Genomic DNA, 21,456 nt, shown 5'->3' with positions numbered 1-21,456 from the left:
AGCCCTGGATTCAGGGTCTCAAGTGAAATTTCGCCCCTGGTGCTGATTGTTTCCTTTCTGCAGCCTAGCAGGGGCAGAGAAGCTGGTGGACTTTTCTGCAAAGAACTTTGCTACCCGGGGTCTGGCTCCCTGCCTCTGGGAGCCTCGGGGCCAGGCGGTGCTGAAGGGAGGGGAGGGCACTCTGGGGAGGGATTGCCAGTGCCTACTTAGCCAAAGGCATCAAAAGTCACCTGTGGAATTGAGTGTGAAGGGGATAAGTAAACCGGCTCCTTCCCACTCTTTTGGAATGCCAACACTGCCTCTGCCATCTGAGGCAACATTTGTGCCAGCCAGCACGGCTCTGAGAGGGACAGGACTCTCTCAGAGAAATCCACAACAGAGCACGTCCATCTGTTGATTAAATGAAGGGTAAAAGTTTTCAAGAAAGCAGAGCTCCGCCATGGGTGGCTGGCTTTGCGAGCAAACAGTATGTCTCCTTCTCTCTCCCTGTCAGGGAGAAGCCACATGTAAGCAAAGACCCACGCCTCCTTCCTCTGCTTCTTGTGGTCACTGCAGATTCTCCCCCTGTCAAACTTTGCTTATGGCCATCCTCATTACCCCTGAGGGGCCTTTCCGCGTAACAGTATGTATACGCCCACCCCTGTATGTGATTATAATGTGTATACACACACACAGGCGCACACACTCATGTATTCATATGGTTGTGTGCATCTCACCAGGGCTCCCTACAGCAGCAGGAAGATAAATTGCCTTCCTGAGAGTTTTCAGGCTGAATGAATACGAACTATCTCAGAACACTGGTACAGAAACAGTTTGGGTTCTATTACCATTTTGTGAGATTACCCTCTTTCTTGGATGCCCCTGTGCTTGCTTATGGGCGTGCATACACACACACACACACACACACACACACACACACGCTCCTGTTCTCCTTTGCCTCTTACCAATTTACTCAGGAAGTTGCATGGAGAATCCCTAAAGGGAGGAGCCCACCAGACCCCTCTACCCATGTTCACGGGACTAGTGCACGTCTTAATCAGTCCACGCGTTGTTAGAAAGCTTGAGCTCTGATTCCCCTCTAGATTGGCATAAGAAGCCTTTGGTATCTAAGTGCCTCTTTGGCTGTCTGAAGCATCGCAGTGTGTGCATCTTCTGCTTTTCTTATTCTTTTCTCAGCACCGAGCTATTTCTTCTCTGTCTCATATGAATCTTTAAATATTTACCTATGGAGGTTAAATGCTGTGTTTCATCTACCCTTAGCCCTGAGAGCACTAGGAAGAAACCACAGCATCGTGCAGTGCCTGGTTTCTTATTCCTGAGCGTTCTGAGCTTGGTCAGCACTGGCCACCCTCCCAAGTGATAGATGTCCTACCTAGCCCACGGGGCTCCAGAACGGGCCGAAAGAAAGACAATGAGACAAAGTGAACGTAGCTGGTCAGAATACCCCCTCCCTGGACTCTGTACATTTTGTGAATAGACAGCATCTAATGACAGGAATTAAGGGCCAAGTGGGACAATTTTTGTGGACTTTTGTGATATACCTTCTGACTTGATCAGTAGACATGTATTTTAATGTGGATGCTGTTGCGAGTATCGTGAACCCCCCCCCCAGGGGATTCTGTTTGACCCTCTGCACATACACGATTAGTTCACATCCTGTGCCCACCTCCAGAGTGCCATGTATTTACCAAGTTATTAGCCAGAGCGTGTCCACTTCTAAGAGGTCGTGAGGGGACTAGCCCGCAGGCCGTAGGTGACACCCGCGGACATCCCCCTGATGGAAGTTGCACCCTGCCTGGCGTGCCCCCCCTGAGCCACCCATCTGACCCACCCCTCCTCCTCCTGGGCTACTTTCGGAGCAAAAGTGCAGAGACTCGGGAATGCCCCCCCCCCCCCTCAGAGAAAACAAACGTCCAGGGTTCTTTTTAGGTCTTTCTCTGGCACTCTGGTGACACCTCCATCTGCTTCCCAGCACCTCTCACCCCGGGAGCCTATGTGTCATGTTAGAGTTTCTGGAAACACAATTCTGGTGCTTCCTGTTCCCGTCGCCTTCGTTTGCACGGTGAGGGAGAGCGCCCAACAGTGCTCTGAAGACTTTGATGCCAAAACATATAAGGAAAGACTCCTAGAGTCCCTCTCTTCTAAGTCGTCCATTCCTGGTTCACCTTGACTTTTCTCCGTAACCCTTTAGAGAGTGAAATTCAAGTATAACTGATGTCCGTGACGCGCTGTATCCCCTCCCCTTTTAAAGTTTGGGCTTTTCGTGTAGATGGAGATTAAATATTCATTTCCCTTTCCTAAGGTGGCAGTAAAAGGCCAAATGGCATCCCTCCATTTCCGCCCCAGCCAACGTCCGTGGGCCTGGCTCCCCCCACAGAGAAATGGAGAGCTGCCAGTCTGTGCTGCGTGTGGGTTTCTCTCTTGCTGGGGTTGCCTCTTCCATCAGCTGTCAGGGCCGCGTGCTTTGTACAGCGAGGGATAATGTCACAGCACAATTTGCCTCCTGCAGAGACGAGGCATGTTCTGCCCCTGGGTGAAAAAGAATCGATTCTCTTGTCATCCATAAAGTTAGAACTTGCTGTATTTTTTTCCCTTTATCATTTAAGTTGGCCCACAACGATTTCCCTCTGTGCCCTCCTTCATCTTCAAGAGCCAACCCATCCAGCCCGCACATCCACCTCTTAAGTAGCTACGGAGGACTAGTGTTCTAGCAGGACTCAAGATCCCTGCCTTCCAGCCCATCTCCCCAGTCTGGGGAATGGGCAGGGACACAAAGGTGGTGGCTTGAACGCAGACGCTGTTTGGAAACTTGTTCTCCTCCCTGCTCGCTGACCTTTTCGCCTAGCACTCCCACGGAGTCTGGTCCGGCCTAATTACTTTGTGGGTCTGAGGGTTCTAACTCTGGAGAGCCCAGACCTCTTGTTGGGTTGACACGTGTGCTGTGCTGCTCTGAACGTGTTGGGGTGGAAATGAAAACTCGCCTTTACCTGTCCATGACGTCCCTGAGTTGAGGATTAACCTGGGGTGTCACCTCCCCATTGGGAAGACTCTAAGTGACTTGCCCTCCTGACTTGCTGGCAGGAATCACCAAAAGAGCTGTCAGATGTCTACCAGAGGAGCAGGGAGGTTCGTGGTGACATGACTCTCGAAGGGAATAGGAGAGCCTGAACCAGACGCGGGGCGCCTAGCTTGTGAGTGGAGACAGCCGGCTAAGACGAGGGAAGCCACAGGGGATGGCAGGAAGCATGGAGAAGAAGGAGGCCTTAACTTGCAAGGAACGCCCTTGGGAACGGGGAGGGGCACCAGAAGATAGTCTGAGCACATCAGAGGCAGCCGAAAGAATGGAGGGATCATAGGGGGTACAGGCTGAGAAGGCACTGGAACAAGAAACTGGGAGTGAACAACTTAGCAGACATTTCCCCTTGCCCAGAACCGTCATATAACAAAAGATGAGGCAAGTAGCAAGCACGATGCTCCTCCCCCCACTGGCACCCCAAGTGATATGACGTCTTGTCTAGAGGAGGAAGAATAGCTTCTTTTGTCCTAGAAGGTCAATGCCCAACTGCCAAGGGTGCAGGACCACTTCTTTAACAGAGCTTCTGGGTGAGGGCAGCTGGGACGCATCTCTTGGGCATGGGGATGGTCTCTGTGAAAGCCCAGCAGGGCGCTTTCTGTTGCCAGCCGGACCTATTGAGGAAGGAAGAGAAACTCCCCAGGGGAAGAGGGGGTGTGGGTGGGGTCAGAGCCTTCACCCTGCACTTACAGGGTATGGAATGGGGCCTCCCTCTTGGGTTACAAAGAAGGATCTTCCTTGGAACATGGCAGCAGCCAGCTAGGCATGGGACCAAGGAGCCGCTCTCCCTGGTGTGCCTGTGTGGGTGGGAGCCAGGGCCAGCAGGAGACGGGGTGGAGCAGGGGATTAGGCCTGAAGATGCAATTTTTCTTTTTTGTTCAGCCCAGTGGGGGTGACTTAGGCAGCATTATATTGCAGACCCAGAAAAGCACATGAATAATCCAGAGTGAATTCAAGAGATTTCAATAGCAAAATAATAACAATACTAATGATACCTTTGATTTGCAGAGTACTTTTCTTCCAAGGAGATAAAAAGATAAACTGTTTTGGAAACATGAACAAGGAGAAGAAAATTGCCTGCCTAGAGGAGTGGGCTGGGGTGGGGGGCAACAGCATTTCACTTTAGGGTCTCCTGTAAACCAGGGGTGGGGAGGGAGGTACATGGGTGCGGGCATCATCGCAGGCCACAGGCCTTATCCTTCTAAAACCCTGAACTTGTAGGTGAAACACCAGGGCAGGCATTTTTAATAGGGGTCAACCTAGAAAGAGTGAGGCCCTGTACCCCACCTGTGCCTGGGAGCAGGGACGCTCTAATTCAGCAGTGGGGAAGCTTCTAAAGATCATGAGCAGGCTGGACTCTTAACCACTCCAATAATCCTGATCTCATGGTGGTTCTTGCAGCACAGCGATTGGGGCTCCAACCTTTCCGTAGGTCAGTGGACACCCCAGTGTTCATGGTGCCGGGGCTGGTAGGGGCTCCAGCTCCGGGCGTTGTCTGTTCCCCTTGGGTTTCACGTCCGCGTCACTGCTGTCCACAGGGAGTGAGGCAGTATCCCATGCTGGAATGTACGAGCTTCACCCTGTTTTCCAAACCGAGAGGGTTTTCATTCCCAGCGAGGGGAGTGATCCAGACAGCCCTCTACATTGAGGCACACTGCTGTCCCTGATGTCACTGCGTATCACTTTCTTTTCCCTAGGGAAAACCAGAGACTACAGTTAGGTGTGCACGTCCAGTAGTACAGATACCTAGGGGCGCCTGGGTGGCTCAGTCAGTTACGTCTCTGATATCAGCTCAGGTCCTGATCTCCTGGTTTGTGAGTTTGAGCCTTGCATTGGGTTCTGTGCTCACAGCTCAGAGCCTGGAGTCTGCTTCAGATTCTGTGTCTCCCTCTCTGCCCCTCCCCTACTCTCTCTCTCTCTCTCCCTCTCAAAAATAAATAAACTTAAAAAAAAAAAAGAATATAGATACCTTATAGATCATTGGAATACTTCTCCCACATTCACGCAAAGAATGTCGTGTCCCGCTTTCTGCCAGAGCTTGGGAATTCAGCATAGAAGGGCTTCAACATTCCACACGCTCTCAGAACCCACGCTGTTGCCATAGAGTAAGGATCTCCACCACCATATTTAACGTGAGCGTGAATTAACTTCTTGCTCCTGAGCCACTGAAGGAGCTAGGGATCAAACATTGTGCTTTTCCTCTTTTCTCTTCTCCTGACTTTAAAAATGAGTACTCTGGCTGTACATTTCTAGAAGTCAGTAAATGTCAATATTGGATAAGTGTTTCCTTTATATCACTGCAATTTAGCATAAGCTGCTTGGAAACAAATGTCTTCCGCAAGCATACAATGTTTCGGTGAGTACACAGTCAACACCACTACGAGGATTAAATAAATGTCAGCTTTTCTTGGGTATGCTCGTAACAAGGCAAACCCATGGAAATAGCGGCCAGCATGGATGAATCGTGCTCCCTGCGGAATCACTCTGTTGCAGCCCTTGCTGGGGCTTGGAGGGGAGAGTTCGCGCTCCCCCATCTCCTTCCTGGAAATAAAGGCAAGGGAGTAGCCAGATCCGGGTTCCTCGGGCATGCCCCGGGGAGGTTCCCCTCCCCCATCCCGCCCCACAGTCTAGAAGTCTTCTCATGCCCTCTCCAGATTCCTCCCATCTGTGACCCCACCCTAGACGGACACCGCTCATTGCTAAAGTGTAGCGCTGTCCAGAACTTAGGACAGATCCGCCCTTTTCCTTTTCCTGAAAGGGGAGGTGAGCTCCCCCCTGTAATCTTCCACCTGGGGTTGGTTTCCTCCTGGGCAGAGTGAGAGAGATTTTACCTGAGGCTGTTTTTTTGAAAACTGAAACCAAAACTGCCATGGCTGGGTTGTCAGTATGAAAAGGATGCGTGATTATCAGGCTGAATTATCAAGATGGTCTTCTTACTTGGCCTGTGTTCCCTGGACAGTTATTGCAAGTTCAGTGTCTTTCTAACCGATGCCTGGAAGACAGGAGTTTGAAATCTGACACCGACTTGGAACAGTGACCACCAAGCCTCGCATTCGTCTTTCCACACTTTATCCCCAGGGGCTCCATGTCGCCTGGTGTCTCAGAGAGCCACATTCTCTCAGTCTGTCTTTTGTGATCAGATAGCACGCTATGACACCGAAGCTCAGCCCTTGACCACTCGGCCAGCGCGCATCGTGGGCCTACTGTGCGGTGGGCACTGTGCCAGGGACTTTTGATTCCAAGACCCCTCAGACAGTATTTCTGCCCCAGTCGGGTCAGTCGGGTCAGGGAGCAGACACTTTGACCCACGGTCACAACGTGATGGGCTCAGAGTTGCCAGGAGTATTCTGAGAGCGGCCGAAATGGCCGAGGGCATCAGGAAAGGCTGTATCGATTTCAGAGGATGTCTGGGAGCCCTCCCGGCGGGGGGGTTGGGGGGAGAGAGAAGAGTATTTCAGGCTGTGGCTTAGAGTGTACGCAAAAGAAAGAAAGCAGGATAGAATGGCATATATTCGGAAGCAATGGGTAGTGTGGGTGGCTGGAATGTGAGTGCGCTGAGGGTAGTAAGAAGCTTGGGAAGGAGGGGGTCAGCTTGTCAAAAATACCATGCTAAATGTTTGATGATGGACCATCAAGATTAAATCTGTCTTTAGAAACATTGTTAGTATCTCTGGGTCTGTACTCCTCTCTACGCCTTGGGTCCTATGGACAAAAAAGGGGGAAGAATCCACATGCGATTTATTTTTCTTGGTATCCCCTGTTTCTTATATGGGACTTGAATGGAAAAATACTCACTCTTTCCAGTTCCTCTTCCTCCATAGCCAGCCTCCAAAGGGGTGGAAAAAAGTGAGCAAGAGGGTAAGTATGGACGAACCGACCTTAACTGTTGGTCTCCATTCCGGAGGAAGGCAGAGAAGAAGGTTGGGTAAACACACACTTAGGAACAGCGCGTCAGATACAGAATGTGGAAAGAAAGAAAGAGACACGGAAGATGGGATGGCTGGGGACACGCTGGATTGTTAGATGGTGTATGCACCGAGGAATGGGATTTCCCCATTTCTGGGGCCCGGGGAGGCCAGCCCTGCATTAAGGACGAATGGTAAACCAGGTAGGGAGACAAGAACAAGAATGAGACAAGGGGGAAATGCCTAGAGACCTTTTGCTGATGATTTCTTTGCTTTTCTGAAGAGAAGCTGTGCTGTCTTTGGGGAAAACAAGGTTACAGGCTAAGTGATTCTACCCAGAAGACGTTAGGGATGTTTACAGGTCTCTACCACCAAGTAACCTTTCTTTCAAGAGTAAAGAACGTCATCAGATCCTCTCATGTGTTCCATGTTTGAGCCTGCTCTCATCAGGAGTGAGCGGGGACTAAGAACAAGCTCGATGGCGAAGCAAAACCTGCATTGTTTTGCAAGAAAATAGGCAGTGATGTTTCTCAGACTGTTGCTATTTAACTCTAGTGTCTAAGGCCAGCCCATTGAATAGTCTCCCATTGCTGAAAGCATTCTAAGAGTAGAATTCGGGCCACCAAGACTTGAAGAGTCCCTTCCCAAGCAGTGGATCAAAGAGTTAGAATAGATGTCATCCAGATCCCCCCCCCCCACCCACCCAAAGATTCCCTGAATCTTATGTATTAGCCACAGCCTATTGATTTGGGCTAATGAATTCCTAGAAGAGAGATGACGTGTTACAGATGGCTCTGTCCGGCACATTTTCTTGCCCGTGCCAGGCACATCCTTTTGGATGGTGGTGGTGGTGGTGGTGGTGGTAATAAGAATGTTTGCATGAGGATGATGAGGAGGAGCGTTGATACCGAGCTTCACAAGCTGTGGAGTGCTATTCACAAGCACTGCTTATAGCACGAGAGGCAGCTGTCATCACTGTCTTGCCCTCCGAAAGGTCGTGTCCCTTGACCAGAGTCACTCTCCTCTGGTTCCCTTTTTCGCCTGCCCTGGCCCTTCTCAAGACGAGGGGAGGCTTAAGCTGCTCCACGTCACCCACGCTGAAAATCGCGTAGAAGGTTCTAGGCTGTGGCACAAGACGGAACAGGTCCTCCTAACTTGTGGGGATCCTCCACGTTGAGGCATAGAGAAGGATTTCAAGGATTTCCGGTGACAATCAGGGAACTGACCTTCGAACCACGACCTAGCCCTGCAGCTCTGTCTTTTGATTCCCGACTCTTTCTGAGTGGGTTCCTTCATCTTCTGGCATTCAGCTTTTACCTTGAGGGCACAAGGTTTCCCCAGGGGAATAAGAGGCCAGCCTCTTGGCTTGAATAGCAGTTAAGGAGATGTTGCTTGGGTAGTTCCTTTTGGAGCTGTTTTTTTTTTTTTTTAATTTTTTTTAATGTTTATTTATTTTTGAGACAGAGAGAGACAGAGCATGAACGGGGGAGGGTCAGAGAGAGAGGGAGACACAGAATCCGAAACAGGCTCCAGGCTCTGAGCGGTCAGCACAGAGCCAGACGCGGGGCTCGAACTCACGGACCGTGAGTCATGACCTGAGCCGAAGTCGGACGCTTAACTGACTGAGCCACCCAGGCGCCCCCTTTTGGAGCTGTTTTAGCACACACACACACACACACACACAAGCCAATGGCAGTGAGGAACTTTTATTCTCTGAATTGGGTGATTAAAATATCCATTTCTTTTATCCATCCACCCATGTGGATGCTAGGCATGTTATTCGGCACATAGGAGACTCTAAATAAATGTTGAAATATTGGACTGAATGGTGAGAAACAGTAAAAGGAAGAGAAAACTGTGTTTCTGACATCACACGTGCAGGGGCTGACAGGCCCCCACAGGAGGGCAGAGGAAGGATCCCAACTATTCGGAGTGGGAAGTTGTTCCTCTCCGAGTAAGGCCTTGAATGCCCACTGGGTCACCAGGGACGCTGCCAAGAGAAACATCCTCTGGCAAGCCACCCACTCCTCAGTTTCAGCGAAAAACCCAGCCCTGTCCTTCTGTTCTTTAATGCATGTCAGTTCCCATTTCTGTCAGTCACCTGCAAGTGTCACAGGTGACTCGGCTCTGGTGCAGTGTGACAGTCCACCTGTCACCCTTGGCGATGCTGGGAGCTATGACAGCCTCAGAGTGACACTGGGGCCAGGTTGGCTCATCATGCAGGCAACCAGGGGACAGAAACGTAGAGCTTTTTCCTGGAGACCTATCCCAGGTACCACAGGAGAAGCGACTGCCGCCTTCCCTGCCTGCCCCTTGTGACAGAGAGGTTGCCAGTTAACCTCCCAGTGGCTTTACCCTCCATACTCTAGGACTCTTCCACACCTGGCTGAAGGATGCTACCCCACATTCACAGGGAGTCCCATTTCAGCAGGGAGCTGGCCTCTGAAGCCTTTTTCTTACAGAGAAAAGGCTGTGTGAGGGGCCACGGTCCCTTCTGCACCTGTGTGAGGGGCCACGGTCTGGGCCTGTTCTTCCCTTGGGTCCGCATCAGGCAGGAGCTGGCGGGAGGTTTGGGGACCTAAAATCCGGGGAAGGTTTGGGGACATAAAAAGAGCTGCAGTTCCTACATCCGCCTGATGGTGGCAGCAGCAGCGCTTACAAAGCCCAGGAGTGAGCTGAGCTGAGGCCCAGGGAGGCCCTTAGTAGCAGGAAGAGCCAGGCTCTCTAGTCAGGGTGCCTGGCCCTCCTTTGCCCACCACGGGCGGGGCTGGGGCATGGAAAAGGCACGGAGGGAAAGAGCAAGCCTTCCGGATGGCAGCAGCTCTCCTGGGAAGCTCGGGTCCTTCCTGCCTGTTTCTGATGGATGTGAGGGCAGAGTGCTAAGGGGAATGTCTGAAAAAAAAAAGGTAGGTGGGTACAATTAAAAATGCCCAGGGACTAAAAGGAGCAGAGGACCTCAGCTAGCTGTCCATTTCCCCGTGGCACGTGTTTCCCTACGCTGGTGTCCCTCCTGTGGGTGATGAATGCATCATTCCCCTCCTGGGGCGGCTGGCAGCCAGGAGCTCCGTTTCCCCCCTGCCCCCAGTCCCCAGCCTGGGCCCACTGCCCCCTCTCTCCAGGTGTCTGCCCCTTGAATGACCCCGGAGCCAATATTTCTGCCCGCAGCTCCCCTCTCCTGCTGAAAAAGGCAAAACAAACAGTTGGGAAAATTCGTCCTTATTGTTCCTGATCTCCCGCAGGCTGAAGAGGTGCTATTCTGTTTCCATCCCCGGACAGAAACAGACACCATTAAAAGGCACCTCCCTGGGCAGTGGCTGTTTGTTTCAGAGTGCAACTTACCGGGCTCGGTAGCCAGGTCCTGATGGCAGGCACTGGAAGCGGGGCCTCCCCTGCGGGGGGTAGCAGCTTGCCTTTTTCACCTTTTGAGGATTGCCAAGGAGGATGTGTGTCAGACCCTGGAGTCTGTGTATGTGGGGGCACGGGGTGAGGGAAGGGTGAGGCCATCCCTGGAGCAGCTCACTCCTGGTCTCTGTGTGGCTCAAGTGGCTGGTAGACTGGCCGTTTATGCTGCTTATTTGGTAGCTATCAAGTTTGGTTGCTGGTAGGATTTAAGATGAGGTTTGCTTAAACCCAAGCGGCCTTCTACACCTGATTCAGCTTTCTCACTAGCAAGGAGACTTGCCACAGGCCCAGTCTGTCCATGCTGTCACACTGTCTTCCTGGGAGCCGGGGTGGGGTGGGGAGGGCGTGTGCAGTGGGGTTGGTGAGAAGGTAGGATCGCTCTGTCCATGTTATCGGTGTAGTCATGGCAGGTGACGACTCGAGCATCTCACACCAGAGAAGAAAACTTTTTGCCCAGAGTTGGCAAAACCTCATTTCAAACTGCACGGGTCAGCGAGGAAAACTAGAACCGTATACTCTGAGAATTTGCTGAAAGTCGTGGAGATGGTTCCCCTCCCCGTAGAAAAAGATGTTATACCAATGGGGTACGTGCTGTTGGCTCTGCTTATGTCCGGCCACCTGCTCCCCTTTCTACTTTCATAACCATGACCTTCATTAGGACTTTGGGATCCCTCGATGGAAAGCTGAATGGGGGAGAGGGGAAATGGTGAGAATAGGAAAGAATCAAAATGTGTAACAGGCTCCAGATGCCGGCCTCGGAGCGTGTCTCTTCTCTCCATTACTAATGCCTCGTGGTTGCTGCCTTGGAGCGAGCCATGGGGAGGCGTCATTGAGACCTAGAGCTAAGTTTGCTAAGCTTTGCATCCATTTCCCTGTATCATCCTCCTAGCACCCCGGTAAAGCAGGGATTCGATTCCCGAGGCTTCGATTAGATTAGATTATGAGGCTTAGATGCCTTAACTTGCCCACACGTTCCGTAACCTTGCCTCTCCCTACTGGCGAGTGATAGGACGGCCATTCAGACACTGGTATGTGCACTCCGAATCCCCCCCCCCTCCCCACCCATCTCTTCGGGAGGAATCCCCTTCACACTGGTACCTGCACAGCCATGTGACTTGGCGGTATGCTGCAGAACCCCTGGCCCGGCCAAAGGTCCCCCGCCTTCCTAACTTGCAGGGCTTCGAAAGAAGAGTTGGTCCAAGTGGAAGGAGAGCTCTCCCCCAGGACAGAAGCTGAGTAAGAATCTGAGAAGCTCTGCTCCGTGGCTGGCAGCTGTTCTTACTTTCACAACCCGGCTCCAGTTTAGCTGAACATTTGGAAAGCCAAATGCTGATTTCTTAACAAGAGCCCATCATCACCTAACTTTCTTCCAGTGGCTTTAAAAGAAAGAAAGAAAAGAAAGAAAGAAAGATTAAATCCCATTCTGCTTAGGGAGAGGTTCGCCTGGTGTTAGTTCTGTGCCGTCAGAGCGGAGCTACTCTGCATGAAAAGGCATTCCAGGACATCAAAACCCTCCTTTCTGTCAAATCCAGGATCGTAAAAATGTCAGGAGACCACATGGTTCTGAAATGATTAATAATGGTCGTTAGGGAGAAATAGAAAAGACTCCTGGAACGTCAGAGGGTCTGAATGCCGTTCAGGCTCAGTTCTCCGCACTTTGGTTCCGGCGGGCACCTCTTACCTGATGTCAGCAATCACTTCCGAGATGGCACGCATCCACCTAGGCCATGCTCGAGATCATAGTATTAGTTTAAGATAGACGCTTCAGATACACTAGCAAAACACAAAAGTTCCTTGACGTTTTCAAAGCCCCTTTAAGACTGAGTCAGAGGAATACAGAGGAGGAATGTGAGGCAGATCGCTGCGTGCAAGACATAACATTCCTTCTTTTCATGCCACAGTCTGAGCGTTTCAGTGGGACACACGGATCACGTCGGCAGTGCATTGTCAGCTGTTACCAGGGCTCCAGTTCCACGTGGATGCCCCTTGCTCCGGCCATGAGCTTTGCTTTGGGTTTTCTCTTCATCGAACCAGGGCAGAGTTATTCACAGATACAAGTCCGTACTTTGTAGTAAAAACAACTCAATGCTGAGCTGACCAGACTCAAATACCATCTGGAAAACCTTACTATTTCCCTCCCCTGTTCTCCTGCTAATAATATGAGGTAATCTTGGGACGGCCTGGGTGGCTCAGCTGGTTGAGCGTCCGACTCTTAATTTCGGCTCAGGTCATGATCTCACTGTTGGTGAGTTCGAGCCCCGCATTGGGCTTCTCACTGACAGAGCAGAGCCTGCTTGGGATTCTCCGTCTCCCTCTCTCTCTGCCCCTCCTCCTGCTCTCTCGCTCTTTCTTTTTCTCTTTCAAAAATAAATAAATAAACATTAAAAAATTAAAAAAAAAAAAAAGGAAATCTGCGTTTCCCTCTCATCATCAGCAGTTATTTATTTTCTAAGATCCATACCACCGAATTCTTGCCAAGGAAAGTGAAAATATATGTACTGCTGCATGTTTTCAGTAAAATTATCTTCTTTTTATGTTACGTCGTCTGCCTTAAATGTTCACACAGTCAGGGCAGGGAGGCTTGTATCATTCCTAAGGACGGTTGCAACCATATGAACTGAAAAAAAGAAAATTTTCCTGTGAAAGTAGGAATGCCCTTTGTACCAGGCGAGTTTGCCCCTTTTTATGGAATCAGTACTCAGAGTATTTCAACGCTCACGTGGCACCAAGTGCGTGGGGCATGGAGGTCACAACCTCCCTCTCAGTAATCATTGAGATGCTTAAAAACAGCTGCTTAGTAGAGACTTGTCCAGAGAAAGAAAGCCAGTATCTGGAAAGGGCGTTTCCGGTACAGAAATCACCTGCATCCCGACTCCACCCTGCCCGCCCCACCCCACCTGGGCCTCCCCTCCCTGTGAATATTGTTTATATTCACTTGGGCTGTACAAGTGCTCCTATTTAACCAGAGGAGGTAAGGTGACTCATGGGAGCTGCCTCGAAGAATTTTGATGTCACGTTATCATAGGATGACATATACAGTGAGAATGGACTCGGGAACCACCACGGGTCCACGTCAAACAAGAGGTGAGGCCAGCACATACAGTTTGGAGCATGATGGCTTTGCCAGTCTGTCACTGACGTCACTGCTTTCCTCACGACGGAGAAGAATGTGGGTCAGTCCTCGCCACGTGACTTGCTGCCTTGTCCCACCTGGGGAGAGCCCAGGAGGGCAACGTGATCATCTGTGCTGACAGGCAAGAATGTGGTTAAGAGCCACCATAGATTTTTCTCCCACCTGCACACTAGAATGTTTATTTTAGGTCGACGCTGTGCACCAGAGATGCTCATGTCCATAAAGGATGGATTTTCTGCTTTGCACAGTGAAGAGATTCGCAATGTATATAATAATGCACCCCGAGAATTCTCGTTCTGTTTTTTAAAAATCTTCAAGGTCAGTACAACCACAGACATTGCTATTCTCTTCATTGTGAACTGGGATCTACGAGCTGTGTACTGTCATTTTATTTTTCAATTCATAAAAAAAGATGTTCTCATCACCAGGCCTCTGGGCCTCTTTATTCAGCCCAGATCACCAATGGGAAACCAAATGCAGGAGCCGATGAATGCAGCAATGGAGAGGAGAGAGAGAGGTGGAACCAGGGCCAGATTTTTTTTTTTTAATTTTTTTCAACGTTTATTTATTTTTGGGACAGAGAGAGACAGAGCATGAACGGGGGAGGGGCAGAGAGAGAGGGAGACACAGAATCGGAAGCAGGCTCCAGGCTCTGAGCCATCAGTCCAGAGCCTGACGCGGGGCTCGAACTCACGGATCGCGAGATCGTGACCTGGCTGAAGTCGGACGCTTAACCGACTGCGCCACCCAGGCGCCCCCCAGGGCCAGATTTAAAGACACCCTCAACTTCCCTGCTGGCTGCTGTGTGCTTGTAGTGCACATTCCCGGACGGAGCGCGTAGTGATAGAAGAGAAGAAGGGGAGGGGAGCACAGCTGGCTGTGGCTGTCAGTCTAGCGAGGAGGGACAGACAGGTGGAAAGATTGAGCAAGCTGAGATGTGTGTAGAAGACAGGCATCTTAGTCTTGTGGAGACCATAAGCCTCTAGGATTCAGAACAACTGCTTTGACTCTCCCTCAGCCAGATGGGGACCATGAAGGCACACCCCTGTACACAAGAAGGTCTGGAAGTTTCCATTCATCAGCGTAGCCATGAAGAGAGCCAGTGTGCCAGATGTCAGGGACACAGAGGGCTCTGTCTTGGATGGTTGTCTCTTGCTTGAACAGCCATCCCAGCACCTTCAGGAGAAGGATCTTCAGGCCAGATGTCTGGCCTCTCTCCTCCTCCTCTCTCACACACACCCTTCCCTCCAGCCGAACCGAGCTGCTGCTGTCAAGAGTATGCTCTGCTCCCTCACACGTCCTGGCTTGCTCATCCGTCCTTGTTTTCCTCTGGAAGGATGTCAGCTCTCCGCCGTGCTGGTCCAGCTACCTTCTACCCTGAGGATCTTCTCAGTTTCCTTCCTGGAGGAAGTTTCCTTACCTCTCCCCTCACAAGCCAGCTTACGTGCTCGCTCTTCTTCCTTCCACAGCCTTCTGTGCCAACCCCTTGTAGTGCTTGTAATAATATATTGAAGTGGCTTTTTCTTATCCGCCTTCCCTTCTAGACTGTGGGTTTCTGGAAGGCGGGGACTGGGTCCTGTTGACCTCAGTCTGTGCAGGGCCTCTGTCTAACTTGGGCACGTGGTCGGCACTTGACCAGTGGTTCTGGATCATTCTACCTTCTGTGCCTGGGATGTCACTTGCCAAGCTGTGAAAGTGCTTTATCAGAGAACACACTCTACCTATCATTATTATTGCATTCTGCAACTAGAATACCTGTGAGCACAAAGTAATCCTTGGGGAAGAGGTGATAATAATTTAATCCCTCCTTGCATTTATATAGCACTTTATGCTTTCCAAAACCCTTTCACATTTATTAGGGTCGACTCTTACCCTCACCTTGAAAAATAAGAAAAACGAGACCGAGTGATGTTAAGTGGCCTCTTTTAGGTCATACGGGTGGTAGGTGTGGAAGGTAAGAGGAAAACCCAGGACTTCCTAATCCAGGCCCTGTGGTTCTCCCGCCGCCCCTCCTGTGTCTCCCCCTGGGTTCCTCCCTCTGAGGAACTTACTCTTAGAGGGTGCCGGGTGCAGTGGGCCCTCGGGGGTATTTCCTGCGTCATCCCATGGAGCGTGATGGGCTGAGTATCTCCACCGTGAGGCAGGTTAGCAATGTCTGAGGAGCTCGAACAGAGGTGCTGATGAAATAGTAATAGCTGGTTCCAGCTAAGGCACAGAGTTCTCTGTGCAGAGGCTGGTGAAACACACACACACACACACACACACACACACACACACACACTGCCCTTGACTGAGGCTCTCTTGTAACTGAGGCATCATAAAGAAAAGATAGCTCCATTATAGTAAGGACGGTACCAGTGCCTGGGAGTAGCCTGGGCACTCCCCCAGGGCAGCTTTAAATCACGGGGCACATTGGCCATGACTCTTCCCATGGTGCATCTGCCATGAAGAGCCAGCCCGTCAGCCTGTCAGTACTGTTGAGTGTCCATTGCACCCTGTGCAGCTCTTCATCCCGAGCCTGTGACACGGGCTCTGGACAAGAGGCCAGGAGGCCACTGCCCTGTCCCATACCGGTGGCCTGACTCTGGGCCTGGCCCTCAAAGGCAAAAGGGAACCAGGCTTTCTCTCCTACCTGCCCTCACAAAGTAGTTACTTACTGAGGTGTGCCTTGAAACATTGTGAAGGCAACATTATTATGAGACACTGCGCAGAGGTGCGGTTCGGTGTTTCCAGATATGTTGTGCTGGTGCCCAAGGACAGAATAAGACAGCTCAGGGTCCCCGGTCTGTTTTCAAGGCCCGATACTGGGTGGCTTTCTGGGGGAGCAGGTGAGGCCACGCAGCCCTACTCAGCAGGGTTCATCGGAAGAATTAAGCTCTGATGCCCTAAAAGCATCCATTGTATTAATGAAATAAACTATTTGCTAAGCATCTGAATCAGTGCTAGTTATGAGAAGAAAAAATATTTTATTTATTATTATTTGTATTATCTTCTGGGTTCAGACGAGAAACCCCAGTTGAGAAAGGCGGTATAGGGTCTGTTTTCGTTTCTTGCGTCTCCTGTGGCCACAGGACAAACTTAAATGGCTTAAGACAACACAACTGTATTATAATTCTGGGTGTCTGAAGTCTACCGTGAGTGGGTCTCTGTGGGCTGAAGCTTACGTTGGTTCTTTCTGGAGGCTACAGGGGAAAACTGGTGTCCTGGCCTCTTCAGACTTCCAGTACATTCCTTGGTTCGTGGCTTCTTCCCTGCATCAGGGCAACCTCTGGCTTCCATCATCACACCTCCTACTGAAGCTGGCCCTCTTTGCCTCTCTCCTGTATGGATCTTGTGATTCCCCGGGCCCACCCACATAATCCAGGATAATCTCCCCATCTCAGGATCTTTTAGCTGAATCACAGCTGCGGTGCTTTTTGCCTCGTAAGGTAACATCTTCAAGATGTTCAAGGATTACCTTCAAGGAGTAGGACACGGATGTCTTTCTGGACTCATTATTCTGCCTATCACAGGAACCAGAGACAAGATGGAGTTGGGTGGCCTCCTCCTTTCAGGAAAATGTAGCCATTCTCTCTGTGTGAGAGCTCTGTGCCTCAGTTTCCCTGTCTGTAAACTCAAATGATCTTTCTGCTCATTTATATTTATAAATGGTAATGCCACTATCATTGGGTCTCATGGGGAAGAGATTAAGGGGAACATCTATTAGATTCTGTAGTTAAACCTCACTAAATGATTCTTAATAGCAATTTACTTTGGCTTCATTAGCGTGGAGTATGGGAACTCTCCTTTAAAATACCATATAGCACAGCCTCCTCCTGTCTTTGGAGTAATTGAAATGAAACAGAGATAAACAACAACAACAACAACAACAACAGCGTAAGACAAAGGAGAAATAGGCACTGTGTTTGTCTACATGTGATTTGCTGTAGGGTAGGTGGTTTATTGCCTGAACTTTGATTTTTCTCTCTTTGCCTCCATGCCTGGTTGAGTTTCTGGCTTTTGACTGAGGATCTGGCTGGGAAGGAGGCACGAGGGAGTGGATATAAACTGTGTGGAAGTGAATGTAGGGTTGCAAGCTCAGGGATGAGCTCGTGTGTCTTACCATGTGACAAAGCAAGGGAGAGCGTATATTATCTCGGTATTAGACACCGCTTTGGACCATTCAGGTCATGAGATTCAGTACAAGGGTAGACACATAAGGTTAGTAGCAGACCTGTCCACTGAAACCTGGCAGTTGATACACCTTAAAGGCTTTATGAAGTCTTCTTCAGGTTAGAGGTTTAAGAAATTTGGAAGCTTAGCCCCTCCCTGTCTACCCCAGCATGAGATACACCAAGATGCTGTAGGAAGCTTGGGGCAGAGAGATCCCTTCCCTTGGTGTATGGAGAGGGCTGACTGACCATTCCTGTCCGAGGCCAGTTCCTGGGCCTCCGGAAGTAGCAAAATGCGAGTCCCCCGGCCGGGCATCTGAGTCTGCCCCCATCCCGTGCCCACCCTCCCAGTTCCCCAAGAGTCTTGGAAGGGCAGGAAGAGACACAATCAGCGGACAATGATAGCATCTTTATATCTATAAAATGTTCAACCCTCTAAGAGCCTGGGCCCAGGAAAGGTTACGTGGTGGCTGAACAGTCCCAGGGAGAGCATCACAACTGGCCCTGGTTCTCAGGGCTCTGGGGAATTAAAGACAAGCCCTGAGAATGATTATAATCCCATTATGCAGAGCTCCCCCTATTTATTTCTTCCTATGGATGAATTTGTATATATTTGCATTTTGTTCTATCTGATAATATGCATAGAATTCAAATTGAAATGACTTGAATAGATTTGAATATTAATGAGGCGTTTAAAGGCTGCCATCCCTGGCAGAGCCCCTGCGAGGGAGTGTGTGGTGCAGGAGCTCAGAAATCTCCTCAGGCACCACCACCACCAGGCACGACCACCAGAGGCCCAGCTGGGCCCCGGGCTGGGGCAGGGGAGGGACCTTCTAGGGTGGGGTGAAGATAGTCGCCTCCCCTACAGCTTCCAGGCACCAAGCTCGGAGCCTACTTCACTGAAGGGGTGTGTTGAAAACAGCCCCCCAGATGTATGCGGCTTGAGGTCTTTGCAGACACACGGTGTTAATAACGCCATAAAAGGCAAGATGTTTTTCCATCTTAAGAAAAGCCTAATTGCCTTTCCCGCATAGAATTGGGTAGTCAGGGGCAGAGTCCTGTTTCAGCCAGACAGGTACAGGTGTGGAAGGGGCTGAACTATCTTCTGCTTGGAGCCCTCTAGCTATAGGATATCTAATACCTCCTGGTTATTTTTCTACAGATAATGGCAGTGAGTCAACATGTTTTCAGTGGGCCTGAAGGCCATCAGTCCTTCTCCAGGCTCTAGTGAGGAAGTCGTTTGATGTCGGTCACTGCAGCCCCTCAGTGTTGACATCTACTGTAGCCTGCCTAAGCCCTGGGCTAAACTCGAAGAATATATAAGATAGAATAGCTTGTAAACATAAGAAAGGCCCACTGGGGTTCTACTGGCCATATTTTCTTCTTTTTATCAAAAGTCATGGGTTCCTTCTCTTAGGACCTCTCAGGTGGGCCTGTGGTGTGGCTTCGGTTACTCAGCCTTAAAATCTATAGGCCCGTTGTGTAAGAATAGCACTTTGTGGGAATTTCAGTTGGGTTACCAGTTGTCCCCTGCGTAGAGCTCTAAATACACCATCGTTTCTTGCTTACCTACTGGGGATCGACATGCCAAAGCGATCCCAAAGTGTTTTATCTTGTCCTAACCGAATCCTGGGTAGTTCCAAGTTTATGTTCCTTGCACACATGCCAGTGGCCAATTATGAGAGCGAGTAGCAATGAAAATATACTTGTGAGTCACTCGGTTTCCTGCTCCAAGAGGCTCTCGTGTGTACCATTGTTGTGTCGAATTCAACAATCTGAAAATTAAACTCCTCGTTTTATCCCTCATTGTGGTCCTAATCTCAGTCAAGGGTAGCCCCGTATTCCCACCTTCTTCTGAAATCTGAGTCATTCCCAGCCTCTCTCCTACATCCGACCAGTTCTCTGTCATGACAAATCGTATCCACATTGTTCCTTCTCTTCCCCTACTCATTCTCATCATTTTCTTCCAGAATATTACAGCATCCTATCAAGTCCATCACTTTTTCCCAAAGTCATCCATCACCACTGTCACTCTTCACTACGTGTATCTTCCTAGGTCACCTGTCAGATTCACTTCTTCCCCATCGCACCCAGGTCCGTGGGCTATCCTTGGCTGATAAACTGAGGCCCAAACACCCCCACTTGCTCTCTGAGGTCTAACCATCACCTCACACTTAAAGTACTCTAATATCTGGCACCAGCTGCTTATCTAGCATCATCTTGTCTGCATTCCTTTTTATTCTCCAAGCTGCAGAAAAAGAAAGAAAGAAAGAAAGAAAAAAAGAAAGAAAGAAAGAAAGAAAAAAGATATTCTCTGGATATTCTCTACCTCATGTCTTTGTTTATGCTGTTCCTTTGCCTTAGAATGTTCATTCCTCACCATTTATTGAAATACTCTTCATATTTCAAGGCTCAACTCAAACATCACCTCTTCCATGAAGTTATTTCCTGTGGCCAGCTCAGAGTCGCTCATTTCTTTGTCCTCCTGTGACATGACATATGTATTCTGTTGTCTCCTGTGTTCAGTGCTGTTCAGCTTGTTGTTTACTTGGTATCTTACCAACTCAATTGCAAGTACCATAAGGAGAGAAACCCTAATGCTTTGGCATTTTTTATACCATCTGATCATCTATGACAGTGCTCAACAGACGTTTAATGAGTAAATGAAATGAGCCCGTGGGAAAGTTTCAGTGTTGTTTAAGGCATGTCCAGGTCTCCGCATCATCCTGTTCAGTCCTGGCCCCTTTAGCACCCAGATATCTTGAAAAGACACTGACATTTATGAAGCACCTACTCTGCATGCTCATGATCACTTAATTCTCCACTAAAAACACTGTGCAAAGATCCTCATTTCCATTTTGGAGGTGAGAAAATGGAGTCTCACTGAGGTTAAGAAATTTGTCCCAGGTCGTATCCCCGGTGGATAATGGAGCCAAAGTGAAAGAAAGCTCAAGCTATACCTTCCCAGCCAAGGCTCAAGCCTTCTGACTCCCCGTCTCAGGTTCTTGCCCATACCCCAAGCTGCCTGCAGTCAACCAGAGAGCAGCCAGACTCTCCGCTTTCCCCAGACTCTGTGTCAGGCTTCAGTGCTCTGGGAGAATGAGTTTCCCTCAAATCAATCCTGGATGCAGTTATTATTTTATAGGGATGTTGTAAGTTGATAAGGTAGCTGTTACATGTTAATAGCTATTGTAATGTTGTCCTTAAGGCCTATTACTTGTGCTAGTTTGTATTTTAATGTGTGCAAAGGTGATTACAACTTTAATATGAATGTTAAACAGATTAGCTGATTTATATGTAAAATAAATAAATAAAGGAAACTCATACTCTCATTGCTATTCATTTCTCTGTCCTTCTCTTCCCGCTCTGTCCAAGAGCAGATGTGGTCTGTGGAGCATTGACAATGGAACAAAAAGGGAGTGTTTTCTGGATGATAAATAATGGTTATAGATGGGTCTTTTGTTCCAGGTGAATTTGGACTCTATGTCCTTAATCGGCGCTTGTCTCAGACGGTGTGCTTTTGACAGTGTTGGGGAGTGCAGTTTTGTTTGAGAGTTGTGCATTTGCCATTCTCTCCCTTAAGTTCTACCTCCCACCTCTTGCTGAGGTCCCTGTTGTTTTCTCATGCCCACTGGAAAGTGTGCCAAACTTCCAGAAAGGCAAGTGCATCCCAATGTATCCAGGAGTGCAGGGCACAGAAGGGAAGACAGATAAGAACACAAACAATTAGAGTAGAGAAAGAAGGGGACTGAGGGTGGGGGGAGGTCTGTGCACAGTTATTTCTGCGGGAGC

The 21,456-nt window shown here is 49.6% G+C and overlaps 1 protein-coding gene across 6 annotated transcripts in view; it reads left to right on the top strand.

Moving 5' to 3' along the window:
- The window catches only part of KIRREL3 (kirre like nephrin family adhesion molecule 3), a 556,991-nt gene that overhangs the window by 3,665 nt on the left and 531,870 nt on the right, over positions 1–21,456 (top strand). The gene's annotated exons all lie outside the window — the stretch shown is intronic.

The sequence above is a fragment of the Leopardus geoffroyi genome, chromosome D1 (assembly GCF_018350155.1).
Source record: "Leopardus geoffroyi isolate Oge1 chromosome D1, O.geoffroyi_Oge1_pat1.0, whole genome shotgun sequence".
Lineage (NCBI taxonomy): Eukaryota > Metazoa > Chordata > Mammalia > Carnivora > Felidae > Leopardus > Leopardus geoffroyi.
This window is presented reverse-complemented; position numbering and strand designations above follow the sequence as displayed.